Source organism: Oncorhynchus keta, chromosome 16, assembly GCF_023373465.1.
Source record: "Oncorhynchus keta strain PuntledgeMale-10-30-2019 chromosome 16, Oket_V2, whole genome shotgun sequence".
NCBI classification, from domain to species: domain Eukaryota; kingdom Metazoa; phylum Chordata; class Actinopteri; order Salmoniformes; family Salmonidae; genus Oncorhynchus; species Oncorhynchus keta.
Window position 1 is genome coordinate 3,951,671 of NC_068436.1, and position 17,937 is coordinate 3,969,607.

The following is a 17,937-nucleotide window of genomic DNA, read 5'->3' on the forward strand; positions in this document are numbered from 1 at the left end:
TGCCCTCAGTATCCTGACATCTGATACCAAATGAGACAATGACAAAACGTCTGTGTTCCATTGGTTCAGTGCCGTCTATTAAAGATGGGCTATAGAAGAGTAGCATAATCTTAGACATAGGCCTATGTTATTGTGAATGCTGGCTTTGGATACAGTGCAATTAAAAACACAATCCTTAGATAGCTTTTCAGAATTCACAGATAAATTGGTCCACGTGGAAAACTAAAGGCCATAAAGGACTTGGTAATGGGAAATAAAGTTATTTACATGACAGAATTAAAAGCAATTTTGGACTGACCAATGTTGATATTTTCAAATACATGCAACTTGAAAGTTTAATATCAAGAAATGTAGATTTGAAATCTTTTGGACATCAGCGCAATCTTGAGGGAATCCTTTGTCACGCCCTGATCTGTTTCACCTGTCTTTGTGATTGTCTCCACCCACCTCCAGGTGTCTCCTGTTTTCCCCATTAGTCCCCAGTGTATTTATCCCTGTGTTTCCTGTCTCTCTCTGCCAGATTGTCTTGTTTTGCCAAGTCAACCAGTGCTTCTCCTAGCTCCTATTTTTCTCAGTCTGTTTTTTCCTAGCCCTCCTGGTTTTGACCCTCGCCTGTCCTGACCACTCTGCCTGTTCTGACCTCGAGCCTGCCTACCCCCTGGTACTGTTTGGACTCTGACCTGGTTTATGAACTCTCTCCTTTCCCCGACCTGCCTTTTGCCTACCCCGTTTGGTGTAATACATTATCGGAGCTCAACCATCTGCCTCCTGTGTCTGCATTTGGGTCTCGCCTTGTGCCCTTATAATCTGAGTCAGAAAATGATATTCATATGATAGGTAAGATATATATAAAACCTTGCAGAGAGCCTATCCAACTGACAATCTCTTTTGAAAAATATGAACTATTGGAACAAGATTTAAAATAACTGATATTGGCACAAGATGGAGGGAAAGTTGGAACATAACTAACGAAATGAGTTAGCGAAAATGCTTAATCCGGTAAAAACTAATGTTTAGAATTTATTACTAGACAATTCACAAATTCTACTGCACAAAAGCATGCCATGTTGTTATAGTCAGAAGTATGTACATTTGGGCCTACTTTAAATCTGTCTGTGTGCATATTTCAAGCCTTGGTATATGAGGAAGCAGTGAGATATCCGATGAGTTGACGATACTTTCCTTGTCAATCATCTTGGAAAGCTGACGTGGCAATGGGCACAGTCGGCACAGCTGAATTTACGAGGCCCCGCATCTTGACATTTTTTTTTCACGCCCATTTCCTGTAATTCTAATACTTTCTCCATGGAGCTGAACTATTTGCAGTTTTAAAGCAAATTTTCAGGAATTCTGCACATTTTGAATTGACAGAAAATGTTGCCGTTTTTAAAACAAATTTCCTGCAATTCTATGCATTTGGCCTTGGCTAATGGTGTGCTATTTTGCTCAAACATAATAACAAAACCAATACTGCTAAATTAATTGTTTTTGTCATTTAATTCTCCCTGACTGTCTAGTTTTTATTTTGGGGATTTTTAGTTCTCAAAGATTATATTATTTAAAAAAATATATATATATATATATATATCATCATTGTTTCTACATACTTTCATCTGGTTTTAGTCATTTAAGTTTACACCGTGATTTATTATTAATACAGCGGCTCGAAAAAAACCGCTAAGGATTTCAATGGCAGAAACATAATACATCCCTGAGGTTGACCTTGTTTGCTCTTATTGAAATGCATTCTCTACCCTTCGCCACCACATCTCCATCTCTGGAACTAAAGTTAGTCTGACCTAGTTTATTGCAGAACTTGGCATCAACTGTGCAGAAAAACAATCATTCTTTTTTTTTTCGCAATACATATTTCAGCGCCTGAGGGAACAGTGCTGTTATGTTTTCTCCCCGAATCGCTATGACACCTATTTAACGCTATAGCAGTGTCGCTCCCCCTCGGTGAACAAAACCAATCACCCATATTGTCCCGCTGGCCAATAGAGAACAAAGTGGAGCTTTTCCGAAGGTTTCCCCTTTTAAGAAAGAGACTAAATGACAGAAGTATAGGATGTATCCCGTGGTAAGCTTTGTGAGTCTTCTGCATTAGGGCTGACTTGACTGGGTCATTTTGCAGATTAGCTCACCACTGTTGTCACAATGATTAGGAACAATGCTATATACTTTTAGTCTAAGCTGTGATGATTCCAATTACTTCTAAAGCCCTGATAATGCTACTACCACCATGTCAGGAATTTGGGCTTCAAACTCAATTAAACAATGGCTGACTGATTTGTGTGTGTATAGGAGTGGTGTGTCGTGACGGGCAGCTTTTTGAACAGCAACATGTCTGCCTGCCTGCCTGCTGCCGCTTATGGAGCTCTGCCTTCTGCCCGATGCCTCTGGTTTGGTGTTGCCCTTTGGCATGTTAAGTTTAAAATGTGCAAATCATGGCTGGCTGTAGCTGCCAGTGGAAATTTCCACGTCAGAATCAGATAGTGGACTTTGTTTCGGGGGCTGGGGGCTCGTCACAAGCCCTCTGTAAATTGTCTGGTGGTGTTGGTGGTGTTGTGAAACACTGCAAACGGTCAGCTATTTTAATACAAAAGAAAGAGAGAGGGGGGGGGGTGTCTTACAAAAGCATGTGTTCTGAACCAAAACTATACAACTGGAGTTAGTTAAAAAAAAGCAGTTCTACAAAAAGGTATTTTGTCTCCTTGATTTCTCATAAGAGGGTGAAAGCCCGGTTTTAGTGTGAACGTGTTACACTACTGTCTATGATAATTAGTGAACTACTGTAGTGACTTTTTGCTTGCTGATGTTCCTTCATAATGTATCAACCTACCATGTTTTGTCGGTTGAGCCCACCGAAAGTCTAATTGTTTGATGAATCTCTGCCAATGAGTGTAATCAAACCACCACGAAAACCATTTACAATAGGATATGAATACAAATGAAAACATGTTGTGATCTTGTTTCCTAATCAAGCAGTAGTGACAGTCGGTTTCCCTTCAATCCCGCACAATTCTGTTGCGACGGAGAATTATTCGTCCTCTAGCAAAACTAGTATTGATCAAACTCTGTAAGAGATCTTCAGGAAAACCCCCCAGCTAAATGTCTTTTGTCTGAATGTAAAGGGTGTGTACTCTGCCCTCTCCTGTACTCCCTGTTCACCCACGACTGTGTGGCCATGCACGCCTCTAACTCAATCATCAAGTTTGCAGACGACACAACAGTAGTGGGCTTGATCAACAACAACGACGAGACAGCCTACCGGGAGGAGGTGAGGGCCCTCGGAGTGTGCAGTCAGGAAAACAACCTCTCACCCAAAGTTTAAAAAAGGAGATGATCATGGGCTTCAGGAAACAGCAGAGGGCGCACCCCCCTATCCATATTGACGGAACAGTAGTGGCGAAGGTGGAAAGTTTTAAGTTCCTGGGCATACACATCACAGACAAACTGAAATGGTCCACCCACACAAAGTGTGGAGAAGGCGCAACAGTGCCTCCTCAACCTTAGGAGGCTGAAGAAATGTGGCTTGTCACCCAAAACCCTGACAAACTTTTACAGATGCACAATCGAGAGCATCCTGTCGGGCTGTATCACAGCCTGGTACGGAAACTGCTCCACCCTCAACCGCAAGGCTCTCCAGAGGGTAGTGAGGTCTGCACAACGCATCACCGGGGGCAAACTACCTGCCCTCCATGACACCTACAGCACCCGATGTCACAGGAAGGCCAAAAAGGTCATGAAGGACAACAACCACCCGAGCCACTGCCTGTTCACACCGCTATCATCAAGAAGGCGAGAGGTGCATCAAAGCTGGGATAGAGAGACTGAAAAACAGCTTCTATCTCAATCTGGAAAATGGATGCTGTGTCTAGATAAGCCACTGACTTACCCTGCTTTGGACCATTCCTGCTGCTTAGTATTAGGCCCTGCCCAATGCAATGGAAAATTACTGGAAAGATGCAATGAGGGTTCTTCTTTCACTTTCTGGCTATCTACTTGGCTGGCTATCTGGTGGGAGGGACATCCAGGCACCTCTAATTTTAGGTCCAGTGTAAGGCAATATGCTCTGGTCTGGGGTTCCTTAGTTTGCCGGAACAGCACGGCTCAGAGTGGATATGGTATTACGGCCCCATGCCAGCTTGTAATGTGATTTGAGAAAGCCACAGGTTATTCAAGGGAGAAAAGGAGGGTCATTTTGTTAGAGCCTTTCAAAGGGCATTTTGGGTTGTGGCGTATTCAGATTGAGGTATGAAAGCAATGATTTTTCAACACAAATTGACAAATTGAGCCATTACATTTATTGCGGGGGGGGGGGGGATGCACACTAAAGATAGCTCCTTCATGGCCGTATTAATTAGATAACCAACATTTTAAATGGTACAGCTTGCCAGTAAACCACCACTTCCCTCCAAAAATAAGGAAATGACCTTGCCCAATAATCCCCGGACTACTCACTTGGCACCTAACATCCTACCGTGTGGGCGGTTACTCTGGTGGAATCCAGGAACCAGCGGCCAGCGCCATGTGACCAACGCATGGCGGCAACGAGGGGAAAACTACTGAGGCCTCACCCTGAGGTCACCCAGTCCCAGCCAAGGTAATCAGATCCCTTATCCCTGGGCAATACTCTAGTCAACGGTTTCTCATACTAGTCCTCGTCCTGGGAACCTCAGGCGATCCACATATGTAATATATTCCAGTACGAACACACCTGTTTAAGCTTGTCAACAAGCCATCATCATCAAGCCCTTAACCAGGTGTGCAAGCGGTGGAATAGATCAAATGTGGAAAACTGTCAATGCGACCAACGACATGTTTGAGAAACACTACTTTAACGAGAGAAACAGCCTTCCCTCAGTGCTGGTGATCTTGTTTCTCTGCAGCCGATACATGTCTGACTGGGACTTCTGTGGCATAAGAAATGCACCCTCTTTTGCATGTGTATTTGTGTAGTCAAACTTTTGTTCGGGTCAAGGCTTTGAGATTGGTCACATCTTTCAGTGTTGTCTGACTAGACTAAATTGTAATCAATAAAGCAGGCTAGTTTTTATTGAAAGCCAGTTTGGCATTAAGTAGGCTTTGGCTACTGTATGTTTTGGCATTAACTAGGCTAGGTGTTGTTTAAGTGTTTTGGCCCATCTATTTCCCCTTGAAGATGATTTGTGAACAGTCCTGTGGATTGGCAGCTGGTTGGTGGCTGCTGGGCAATGGCTGAGAGGCACTCCAGAGAGTATGTGTGTGTGTGTGTGCAAACACAAGGCATGTCTTACTTCCTATACAACACTTCTGAATCGCATACTGTGGTTTTATGGTGCTTAACCAAATACATTTAAATTGTTTGAGCATTCGTTTGGACTATTTTGTTGAAACAAATCGGTTCAGTAACCCCATACCTTTATAATTTGCCAAATGTCCAATTTCCGTATGAAACGTGGTCAAAGACTTCGCTCCAGCCACATTGGAGGGCTTATTGAAATCAATGTACGATGGGATCACACAGAGGGCAAATAATTTATCTTCAAACCAGATCTGGTTTCACTTTCACTGTCCAGCAGGAATCTCCACTGCTGTAACCTCCGGAGGACACCCAGGACAAGCTGGAGAAGGGGAGTAGAAGAAGGTCTAGAAGAGTAAATTACTGTAAGAAAAGCCCTGTGGAAGAACTTCGAGCTGTTCTGGGGCTTGTGGGAAGAGGGTGTTGGTTGTGTCATTTGAGACCTCCACTTGTTAAAAATTGCAACCCACTTGAAGGCTGCAGCACTTGAGGAATCTTTCAAAAAACATCTCTGCTTAACTACAACCTACATCAGAGGGCCTATCGTCAAAATGTGGCTGCTGGTTTTTGTGGAAATGTCAGCAAATTAGTTTAGTCTAAATAAATGATTCAATATGGAATGAAACCTGAAAGACACTGCAAGCCTTGAAGACTAAAAATGTCTATTTATTCTGGACAAATGTTAAGAGCCTTGCCAAAGAGAGAGAGCCCTCACCTTATCTAAACTCACAAAGCGCTTAGGCTACATAGCTTCTCAAAGGTTAGCCTTTGAAACAAAGAGCCAACAACCAAAAGCCTTTTTTGCCTTGTCGTTGTCTCACCTTAAATCACACTCTCTCAAAACGAGTTGGCTATCAGTTCTCCGCTTCTCACATTGCAGAGTGCGTCGTGTTCTCTCTCGGTCTATTTTTAAGGCTTTATCATCCTCTGTGAGCCTTGTATAAGTCTCCTCTGAGAGAGGCACGACCGACATGTTGAAATGCGAACTACTACTGTAAGGATGGACCCGTTACCTCATAGAACGATGAGAGTGCAAAGCCTTTGTTCCTCCCATTTAAAATGCTTTTGGCTGAACTGGCCTTGGCATAGTTAGCGAGAATATACGGCCTATATTGAGCAGATATAGGCTAGTCTGTAAGCACAATCCCATTTCCCTCTCCTCCTCAAGGCTGTCTCCAGTCGACTATGAGCTGTGGGGTTGTTGTGTATTGTCCTGGCTGAGAGGGCCTTCCAGTTTGAAGGGAGGATAGGCTAGCCTAGGAGGTGTTTTTAGATGCTCTAATAGATTTTGGATTGGAACCAGTCTGAGGTGGATGGAGTGTTGAGTAAAGGAGAAGTAGGAGCTAGGGAATTTTCAGGTCTTTTTTGTAGGATATTTTAGGTACTTTTCTGTGATGAGATCTGATGACATTTAGGTGCTTTCCTTTTGAGGGCAGTGGTGTGTCAGCGGTAGATTCTGTAATTTATACAGTCAATAGTCCTCTGACTGCCAGTTCAATTGGCTTTGTTTTGGCACTGTGTGAGGCAAATGAAGTGTACTTTGGATTTTTCCCCTCTCAAAGTGGCCTGATTCAGTACAAACAAGGGAAATGTGAATAAAGGTCCACGTTGTGAGGTCCGTTGATCCCTGGAGTGAGTGTGCGTTTTATTTGTAGGCATTTGTGTGTCCCAGGCCCACAGAGTAACTGGCTGTAGGCCGTAGTCTCCCTAGCTGTCAGTGCCCATTTGAGAGTAGATGTCTCTCTGTCTGTTTGCTCCTTCAGTGAATGACCGTCGCTGTCAGTGCTGAGAGGCATAGGCTCTGGACCAGTATCTCCACTTCCTGGGCTTCTTCGACCTCCTGTAAGGATGTGCTTAGAGACGGAGAGAGGTCCCAGTGATGAAAGAAGAAAAAGTATTTTTAGAGGGTAGTCGGTGACAGAATTTAAAAGGGATAAATTAGGACTGCCAATAGTGTGTTTGAGTATTTTCTTCTCATTTCTTTGCTCCATTCAATAGCAGGACAACATACAGCCCTGAGTGACACCTGAAACGCGCCTTTGTGGACGACGTCGGTTGTTTACCGCGGCGGGGTAGGGTTACCGGGACGACGGGGTGTACCCGGGACCATCTAGCTAAGCGAATCCTGATACTGTCCATTAGCAGGGGGCCGATGGTCGACAGCCACCTGCGACACAACGAGGGGAGGAAGGGGTTCTGGGAGGGATTCTATAAATCACTCTGGACGAGATCCCCAAGAGAGACCATTAAAATCCGCTCTTCCCTGCCCCGTTCCCCAACCCCCTCCTTACCCCGTCCCACCCTACTTGAATATGTGAACCCTTTAGAAATACCTGGATTTCTGCATAAATTGGTCATACAATTTGATCAGATTATCATCTAGGTCACAACAAACACAGTCGGCTTAAATGAATAACAAATGATTATACGTTTTCATGTCTTTATTGAACACACCGTGTAAACATTCACAGTGCAGGGTGGAAAAGTATGTGAACCCTTGGATTTAATAACTGGTTGACCCTCCTTTGGCAGCAATAACTTCAACCAAACGTTTTCTGTAGTTGCGGATCAGACCTGTACAACGGTCAGGAGGAATTTTGGACCATTCCTCTTTACAAAACTGTTTCAGTTCAGCAATATTCTTGGGATGTCTGGTGTGAACTGCTCTCTTGAAGTCATGCCACAGCATCGCAATCGGGTTGAGGTCAGAACACTGTTGTTGTTTTACTTCTGTGTTTTGGGTCGTTGTGCTGTTGCATCACCCAACTTCTGTTGGCGGACAGACTACATTCTCCTGCAAAATGTCTTGATAAACTTGGGAATTCATTCTTCTGTCAATGATAGCAAGCTGCCCAGGCCCTGAGGCAGCAAAGCAGCCCCAAACCATGATGCTCCCTCCACCATACTTTACAGTTGGGATGAGGTTTTGATGTTGGTGTGCTGAGCCTTTTTTTTTCTCCACACCTAGTGTTGTGTGTTCCTTCCAAACAATTCCATACATCTGTCCACAGAATATTTTGCCAGTAGCGCTGTGGAACATCCAGGTGCACTTTTGCAAACTTCAGACGTGCAGCAATGTTTTTTTTGGACAGCAGTGACTTCCGTGGTGTCCTCCCATGAACACCATTCTTGTTTAGTGTTTTACGTATGTAGATGTTAGCATGTTCCTCAGATTTCTGTAAGTCTTTAGCTGACACTCCAGGATTCTTCTTAACCTCACTGAGTATTCTGCTCTTGCATCTTTGCAGGACGGCCACTCATAGGGAGAGTAGCAACAGTGCTGAACTTTCTCCATTTATAGACCATTTGTCTTACTGTGGACTGATGAACATCAAAGTTTTTAGAGATACTTTTGTAACCCTTTCCAGCTTTATGCAAGTCAACAATTCTTAATCTTAAGTCTTCTGAGATCTGTTTTGTTCGAGGTATGGCTCACATCAAGCGATGCTTCTCGTGAATAGCAAACTCATATTTTGTGAGTTTTTTTTTTATAGTGCAAGGCAGCTCTAAACAACATTACCAAATCTCTTCTCATTGATTGGACTCCAGGTTAGCTGACTCCTGACTCCAATTAGCTTTTGGAGAAGTCATTAGCCTAGGGGTTCACATACTTTTCCCAACCTACACTGTGAATGTTTAAATTATGTATTCAATATAGACAAGAAAAATACAATAATTTGTGTTATTAGTTTAAGCACAGTTTGTCTATTGTCAATGTATGCAGAAATCCAGTTAATTCCAAAGGGTACTTTTTCTTGCCACTGTAGGCCAAGACCTGAACGGCCAGATCTTACATCAATTGAATCAAAGCCGTGTCCTGTATGTCCTCTGTGTGTCACCACACGTGGTGAAAACGTAGCTTTTTAATCAACATCATAAATCATGCCTAACTGTAATAGGCTAGATTTTTGGGAATGTAGTGGTAAGAAGTCCACCATTTTGAGATGATAGTCAGGGGCCTCGGACAGTTGGTCAGGGACTGAAATGGTCTTTTGTATTCAAGTCCTCTTGTAGCTAGCCTGTTAGCCTTTCTGTTTTTTTACACTGACTAATCTTTAATGACCGCAAATTGCCTAATGGTCAATCCATAAAACTCTGAAAAAAAATCACAGTATGCTACCCGGGGCACCAGTCGTAAAAACAAACTGCTCCTCCACACACACCTTCTAGTCTACCTCAGTCATAAGTTATAACAGTCCCTTCATAAAGAAATGAGTGATCATATCTGAGTGCTGCTTGCCTGCCATGGCATTGGCACCCACCCAACAACGTTTACACGGTGGGTGTTGCATAACGACGCGTGGCTCTGCCAGTCCGGACAGAAACAGCCTTTGTCTCAGCAAGCTTGCGCAGGCTCGTGTGTGTGTGTGTGTGTGTGTGTGTGTGTGTGTGTGTGTGTGTGTGTGTGTGTGTGTGTGTGTGTGTCTGTGTGTGTTTCTCAACATTGTTCAGAGGGAGAGAGTTCCACTGCCGGATCCAGCTCGAGCCACAGCAGAACTACTCTTAGGGTGAGCCAAGCCAAGCCCAGTCCAAACAAGGCGATAGTGGAGCTAATTGTTATCCATCTGGGCTAAATATATAAACTCAGCAAAAAAAGAAACGTCAATTTTTCAGGACCCTGTCTTTCAAAGAAAGTGAGAGAAAATCCAAATAACTTCACATATCTTCATTTTAAAGGGTTTAAACACTGTTTCCCATGCTTGTTCAATGAACCATACATAATTAATGAACATGCACCTGTGGAACGGTCTTTAAGACATTAAAAGATTAGGCAATTAAGGTCATAGTTATGGAAACTTAGGACACTAAAGAGGCCTTTCTAAAAACACTAAAAGAAAGATGCCCAGGGTCCCTGCTCATCTGCGTGAACGTGCCTTAGGCATGCTGCAAGGGGGCATGAGGACTGCAGATGTGGCCAGAGCAATAAATTGCAATGTCCGTACTGTGAGACGCCTAAGACAGCGCTACAGGGAGAGGGGACGGACGGACAGGATCGGTACATCCGAACATCACACCTGAGAGACGGGTACAGGATGGCAACAACAACTGCCCGAGTTACACCAGGAACGCACAATCCCTCCATCAGTGCTCAGACTCTCTGCAATAGGCTGAGAGAGGCTGGACTGAGGGCTTGTAGGGCTGTTGTAAGGTAGGTCCTCACCAGACATCACTGGCACCAACATCGCCTATGGGCACAAACCCACCGTCGCTGGACCAGACAGAACTAGCGAAAAGTGCTCTTCACTGACGAGTCGCGGTTTTGTCTCACCAGGGGGATGGTTGGATTTGCGTTTATCATCGAAGGAATGGGCGTTACCCTGAGGCCTGTACTCTGGAGCTGGATCGAGTTGGAGGTGGGGGGTGGCATGGGGAGGTGTCAATGGACTGAGCTTGTTGTCATTGCAGGCGATCTCAATGCTGTGCGTTACAGGGAAGACGATCCCCCCACACAGAAATGTCCGGGAACTTGGTGGAAGAGTGGGGTAACATCTCAGCAAGAACTGGCAAATCTGGTGCAGTCCATGAGGAGGAGATGCACTGCAGTACTTAACTCTTGGAACTACCCATCCTGGATCCGGGAGAATTGTCATCAACTACACTAATTAGCATAGCGCAACGGTCAACAAATATTACTCGACAATACTTATATTCATGAAATCACAAGTGAAATATAATGAAACAAAGCTTAGCCATTTAATCTCAGATTTTGAAATTATTCTTTACAGCCAAAGCAAGACAAGCGTTTGTGTAAGCATTCGATAGCCTAGCATAGCATTATGTCCAGCTAGCAGCAGGAAGCTTGGTCACGAAAATCGGAAAAGTAATCAAATTAACCGTTTACCTTTGTTTTCACTGACGAGACTCCCAGTTAGACAGCAAATGTTCCTTTTGTTCCATAAAGATTATTTTTATACCCAAACTACCTCCGTTTGTTGGTTACGTTATGTTGAGAAATCCACCGGAAATAGCGGTCACGACAACGCTGAAAAATGTCAATTATATCCATAATATCGACAAACATGGCAAATGTTTTTTTATAATCAAGCCTCAAGGTGTTTTTCAAATATCTACTCGATAATATATCAACCGGGACAATTGGCTTTTCAGTAGGAGCAAGAGGAAAAATGACTACCTCTGTCTTTTACGCAAGAATCACTGAGAGCCCTCAGCTGGCCACTTACGCAATGTAGTCGTTTACGTTCATTCTTCAACATAAAGGCGTGAAACTACGTCTAAAGGCTGTAGACACCTTGGGGAATACGTAGAAAAGGAAGCTGGTTGATATCCCTTTCAATGGCCAATCGGGATGCGTAGGAACACAACGGTTTCAAAATAAGAGGCACTTCCTGATTGGATTTTCCTCAGGTTTTCGCTTGCAATATCAGTTCTGTTATACTCACAGACAATATTTTGACAGTTTTGGAAACTTTAGTGTTTTCTATCCTAAGCTGTCAATTATATGCATATTCTAGCATCTGGTCCAGAGAAATAGGCCGTTTACTTTGGGATGTTATTTTTCCCCAAAATAAAAATAGTGCACCCTAGTTTCAAGAGGTTAATGCAGCTGGTGGCCACACCAGATACTGACTGTTACTTTGTTCAGGGACACATTATTCCATTTCTGTTAGTCACACGTCTGTGGAACTTGTTCAGTTTATGTCTCGGTTGTTGAATCTAGTTATGTTCATACAAACATTTACACATTACGTTTGCTGAAAATAAACACAGTTGGCAGTGAGAGGACGTTTATTTTTTGCTGAGTTTAGATTGGATTAACATACAACAATGTCTCCAAGTAGCCCTAGACTAGCCGTCATAGTTGCCTTTGGGTCTATATGCGAGCAGGCCTTTCTAATCGGCCTTGGGTCTATCTGCGAGCAGGCCTTTCTAATCGACCTGGCCCGTGTATCCTGGAAGGACATTGACCTCATCCCGTCAGTTGAGGATGCCTGGTCATTCTTTAAAAGTAACTTCCTCACCATTTTAGATAAGCATGCTCCGTTCAAAAATGCAGAACCAAGAACAGATACAGCCCTTGGTTCACTCCAGACCTGACTGCCCTCGACCAGCACAAAAACATCCTGTGGCGGACTGCAATAGCATCGAATAGCCCCGTGATATGCAACTGTTCAGGGAAGTCAGGAACCAATACACGCAGTCAGTCAGGAAAGCTAAGGCCAGCTTCTTCAGGCAGAAGTTTGCATCCTGTAGCTCCAACTCCAAAAAGTTCTGGGACACTGTGAAGTCTATGGAGAACAAGAGCACCTCCTCCCAGCTGCCCACTGCACTGAGGCTAGGAAACACGGTCTCCACCGATAAATCCATGATTATCGAAAACTTCAATAAGCACTTCTCAACGGCTGGCCATGCCTTCCGCCTGGCTACTCCAACCTCGGCCAACAGCTCCGCCCCCCCGTAGTTCCTCACCCAAGCCTCTCCAGGTTCTCCTTTACCCAGATCCAGATAGCAGATGTTCTGAAAGAGCTGCAAAACCTGGACCCGTACAAATCAGCTGGGCTTGACAATCTGGACCCGCTATTTCTGAAACTATCTGCCGCCATTGTCGCAACCCCTATTACCAGCCTGTTCAACCTCTCTTTCATATCGTCTGAGATCCCCAAGGATTGGAAAGCTGCCGCAGTCATCCCCCTCTTCAAAGGGGGAGACACCCTGGACCCAAACTGCTATAGACCTATATCCATCCTGCCCTGCCTATCTAAGGTCTTCGAAAGCCAAGTCAACAAACAGGTCACTGACCATCTCGAATCCCACCGTACCTTCTCCGCTGTGCAATCTGGTTTCCGAGCCGGTCACGGGTGCACCTCAGCCACACTCAAGGTACTAAATGATATCATAACCGCCATCGATAAAAGACAGTACTGTGCAGCCGTCTTCATCGACCTCGCCAAGGCTTTCGACTCTGTCAATCACCAAATTCTTATCGGCAGACTCAACAGCCTCGGTTTTTCGGATGACTGCCTTGCCTGGTTCACCAATTACTTTGCAGACAGAGTTCAGTGTGTCAAATCAGAGGGCATGCTGTCCGGTCCTCTGGCAGTCTCTATGGGGGTGCCACAGGGTTCAATTCTCGGGCCGACTCTTTTCTCTGTATATATCAATGATGTTGCTCTTGCTGCGGGCGATTCCCTGATCCACCTCTACGCAGACGACACCATTCTATATACTTTCGGCCCGTCATTGGACACTGTGCTATCCAACCTCCAAACGAGCTTCAATGCCATACAGCACTCCTTCCGTGGCCTCCAACTGCTCTTAAACGCGAGTAAAACCAAATGCATGCTTTTCAACCGATCGCTGCCTGCACCCGCATGCCTGACCAGCATCACCACCCTGGATGGTTCCAACCTTGAATATGTGGACATCTATAAGTACCTAGGTGTCTGGCTAGACTGCAAACTCTCCTTCCAGACTCACATCAAACATCTCCAATCAAAAATCAAATCCAGAGTCGGCTTTCTATTCCGCAACAAAGCCTCCTTCACTCACGCTGCCAAGCTTACCCTAGTAAAACTGACTATCCTACCGATCCTCGACTTCGGCGATGTCATCTACAAAATGGCTTCCAACACTCTACTCAGCAAACTGGATGCAGTCTACCACAGTGCCATCCGTTTTGTCACTAAAGCACCTTATACCACCCACCACTGCGACTTGTATGCTCTAGTCGGCTGGCCCTCACTACATATTCGTCGCCAGACCCACTGGCTCAGGTCATCTACAAGTCCATGCTAGGTAAAGCTCCGCCTTATCTCAGTTCACTGGTCACGATGGCAACACCCATCCGTAGCACGCGCTCCAGCAGGTGTATCTCACTGATCATCCCTAAAGCCAACACCTCATTTGGCCGCCTTTCGTTCCAGTACTCTGCTGCCTGTGACTGGAACGACAGTGAAGTTGGAGACTTTTATCTCCCTCTCCAACTTCAAACATCAGCTATCCGAGCAGCTAACCGATCGCTGCAGCTGTACATAGTCTATAGGTAAATAGCTCACCCTTTTCACCTACCTCATTCCCATACTGTTTTTATACTGTTTTTATTTATTTACTTTTCTGCTCTTTTGCACACCAATATCTCTACCTGTACATGCCCATCTGATCATTTATCACTCCAGTGTTAATCTGCAAAATTGTATTATTCGCCTACCTCCTCATGCCTTTTGCACACATTGTATATAGACTGCCCATTTTTTCTACTGTGTTATTGACTTGCTAATTGTTTACTCCATGTGTAACTCTGTGTTGTCTGTTCACACTGCTATGCTTTATCTTGGCCAGGTCGCAGTTGCAAATGAGAACTTGTTCTCAACTAGCCTACCTGGTTAAATAAAGGTGAAATAAATAAATAAAAATATATAATATCCACAGAAGTAGAATCGCTCGAAGGGTTTCCAGTCAAATTGCCATGGACAGAGATTCTGTCCGATATAGTGATCCTGTCTATCTCTATATCACTGCAGAAAATAAGGCAGTTAGGCTTTTTGTTGGTTTCTGTATCAATAAGCCAAGGTAAGTTGCTAGCTAGCATTAAACTTATCTTATAAAAAACAATCAATCATAATCACTAGTTAACTACACATGTTTGATGATATTACTAGCGTGTCCTGCGTCGCATATAATGTGACTGAGCATACAAGTATCTAAGTATCTGACTGAGCGGTGGTAGGCAGAAGCAGGCGCGTAAACATTCATTCAAACAGCACTTTCGTGCATTTTGCCAGCAGCTCTTTGTTGTGCGTCAAGCATTGCGCTGTTTATGACTTCAAGCCTATCAACTCCCGAGATGAGGCTGGTGTAACCGAAGTGAAATGGTTAGCTAGTTAGCGCGCGCTAATATCGTTTCAAACGTCACTCGCTCTGAGCCTTCTAGTAGTTGTTCCACTTGCTCTGCATGGCTAACGCTGCTTCGATGGTGGCTGTTTTCGTTGTGTTGCTGGTTCGAGCCCAGGGAGGAGCGAGGAGAGGGACGGAAGCTATCAAATCAAAAATCAAATTTATTTATATAGCCCTTCGTACATCAGCTGATATCTCAAAGTGCTGTACAGAAACCCAGCCTAAAACCCCAAACAGCAAACAATGCAGGTGTAAAAGCACGGACGGAAGCACGGACGGAAGCTATACTGTTACACTGGCAATACTAAAGTGCCTATAAGAACATCCATTAGTCAAAGGTTAGTGAAATAGAAATGGTATAGAGGGAAATAGACCTATAATTCATATAATAACTACAACCTAAAACTTCTTAAATGGGGATATTGATGACTCATGTTCTCATGTTCTGAGCAAGGAACTGAAACGTTAGCTTTCTTACATGGCACATATTGCACTTTTACTTTCTTCTCCAACACTTTGTTTTTGCATTATTTAAACCAAATTGAACATGTTTCATTATTTACTTGAGGCTAAATTGATTTTATTGATGTATTATATTAAGTTAAAATAAGTGTTCATTCGGTATTGTTGTAATTGTCATTATTACAAATAAATAAATAAAAATCGGCCAAATGTTTTTATTTTTTTATATATATTTTTAAAAAAATCGGTATCAGCTTTTTTTGGTCCTCCAATAATCGCTATCGGCATTGAAAAATCATAATCAGTCGACCTCTAGTTTGGACCATTCTAGTTTGTTGGTGATGTGGACCCCAAGGAACTTGAAGCTCTCAACATGCTCCACTACAGCTCCGTTGATGAGAATGGGGGCGTGCTCGGTCTTCCTTTCCCTGTAGTCCACAATCATCTTTTTTGTCTTGATTATGTTGAGGGATAGGTTGCTATTCTGGCACCACCCGGCCAGGTCTCAGCCTGTAGGGAGGAGGTCAGTCTCGTCGTTGTCAGTGATCAGTCCTACCACTGTTGTGTCGTCTGCAAACTTAATGATGGTGTTGGAGTCATGCCTGGCCACACAGCCGTGGGTGAACAGGGAGTACACGAGGGGACTGAGAACACACCCCTGAGGGTCTCCAGTGTTGAGGATGAGCGTAGCAGATGTGTTGCTACCTACACTCGCCACCTGGGGGCGGCCCTTCAGGAAGTCAAGGATCCAGTTGCAGAGGGAGGTGTTTAGTCCCAGGATCCTTAGCTTAGTGATGAGCTTAGAGGGCACTGTGGTTTTGAACGCTGAGCTGTAGTCAATTAATAGCATTCTCACATAGGTGTTCCTTTTATCCAGGTGGGAAAGGGCAGTGTGGAGTGCAATAGAGATTGCATCATCTGTGGATCTGTTTGGGCGTTAGGCAAATTGGAGTGGGTTTAAGGTTTCTGGGATAATGGTGTTAATGTGAGCCATTACCAGTCTTTCAAAGCTCTTCATCGCTACGGACGTGAGTGCTACGGGTCTTTAGTCATTTAGGCAGGTTACCTTAGTCCCTGTGGCCAAGAACACTATGGTGGTCTGCTTGAAACATGTTGGTATTACAGACTCAATCAGGGACCTGTTGAAAATGTCGGTGAAGACACCTGCCAGTTGGTCAGCACATTTCCGGAGCACACATCTTTTTAATCCATCTGGCCCCATGGCCTTGTGAATGTTGACCTGTTTAAAGATCTTCCTCACGTCGGCTACGGAGAGCGAGATCACACAGTCGTCCGGAACGGCTGATGCTCTCATGCATGCCTCGGTGTTGCTTGCCTCGAAGCAAACATAGAAGTGATTTAGCTCGTCTGGTAGGCTCGTGTCACTGGGCAGCTCGCGGCTGTGCGTCCCATTGTAGCATGTAAGAGTTTGCAGGCCCTGCCACATAAGACGAGCGTCGGAGCCGGTGTAGTACGATTCAATCTTAGTCCTGTATTGGCGCTTTGCCTGTTTGATGGTTCATCGGAGGGCATAGCAGGTTTCTTATAAGCTTCCGGGTTAGAGTCCCGCACCTTGAAAGTGGTGGCTCTACCCTTTAGCGCAGTGTGAATGTCACCTGTAATCTATGGTTTCTGGTAGGATATGTACGCGCAGTCACTGTGGGGACGACGTCCTCAATAAACTTATTGATGAAGCCAGTGACTAATGTGGTGTACTCGATGGCATTGGAAGAATCCCTGAACATATTCCAGTCTATGCTAGCAAAACAGTCCTGTAGTTTAGCATCTGCTTCATCTGACCACTTTTTTTTAGATTGAGTCACTGGTGCTTCCTGCTTTTATTTTTGCGTGTATGCAGGAATCAGGAGGTTAAAATTGTGGTCAGATTTGCCGAATGGAGGGCGAGGGAGAGCTTTGTATGCGTCTGTGTGTGGAGTACAAGTGATCTGGAATGGTTTTCCCTCTGGTTGCGCATTTAACATGCTGATAGAAATTTTGGTAAAACTGATTTAAGTTTCCCTGCATTAAAGTCCCTGGCCGCTAGGAGCGTCGCCTCTGGGTGAACAGTTTCCTGTTTGCTTATTTCCTTATACAGCTGACTGAGTGCGGTCTTAGTGCAGGAATCCGTCTGTGGTGGTAAATAAACAGCTACGACAAATATAGATGAAAACTCTCTTGGCAAATAGTGTGGTCTACAGCTTATCGTGAGATCCTCTACTTCAGGTGAGCAAAATCTAGAGACTTCCTTAGATTTTGTGCACCAGCTGTTTACAAATATGCACGATCTGCCGCAAGCTGAATATCCATGTTGGCAAGTAATACTGGCGGTGAAGGCAGAT

At 44.4% G+C, this 17,937-nt stretch overlaps 1 protein-coding gene across 3 annotated transcripts in view; it reads left to right on the forward strand.

Moving 5' to 3' along the window:
• LOC118395363 (RING finger protein 24-like) overlaps positions 1-17,937 on the forward strand; it is a 68,709-nt gene that overhangs the window by 22,520 nt on the left and 28,252 nt on the right. The gene's annotated exons all lie outside the window — the stretch shown is intronic.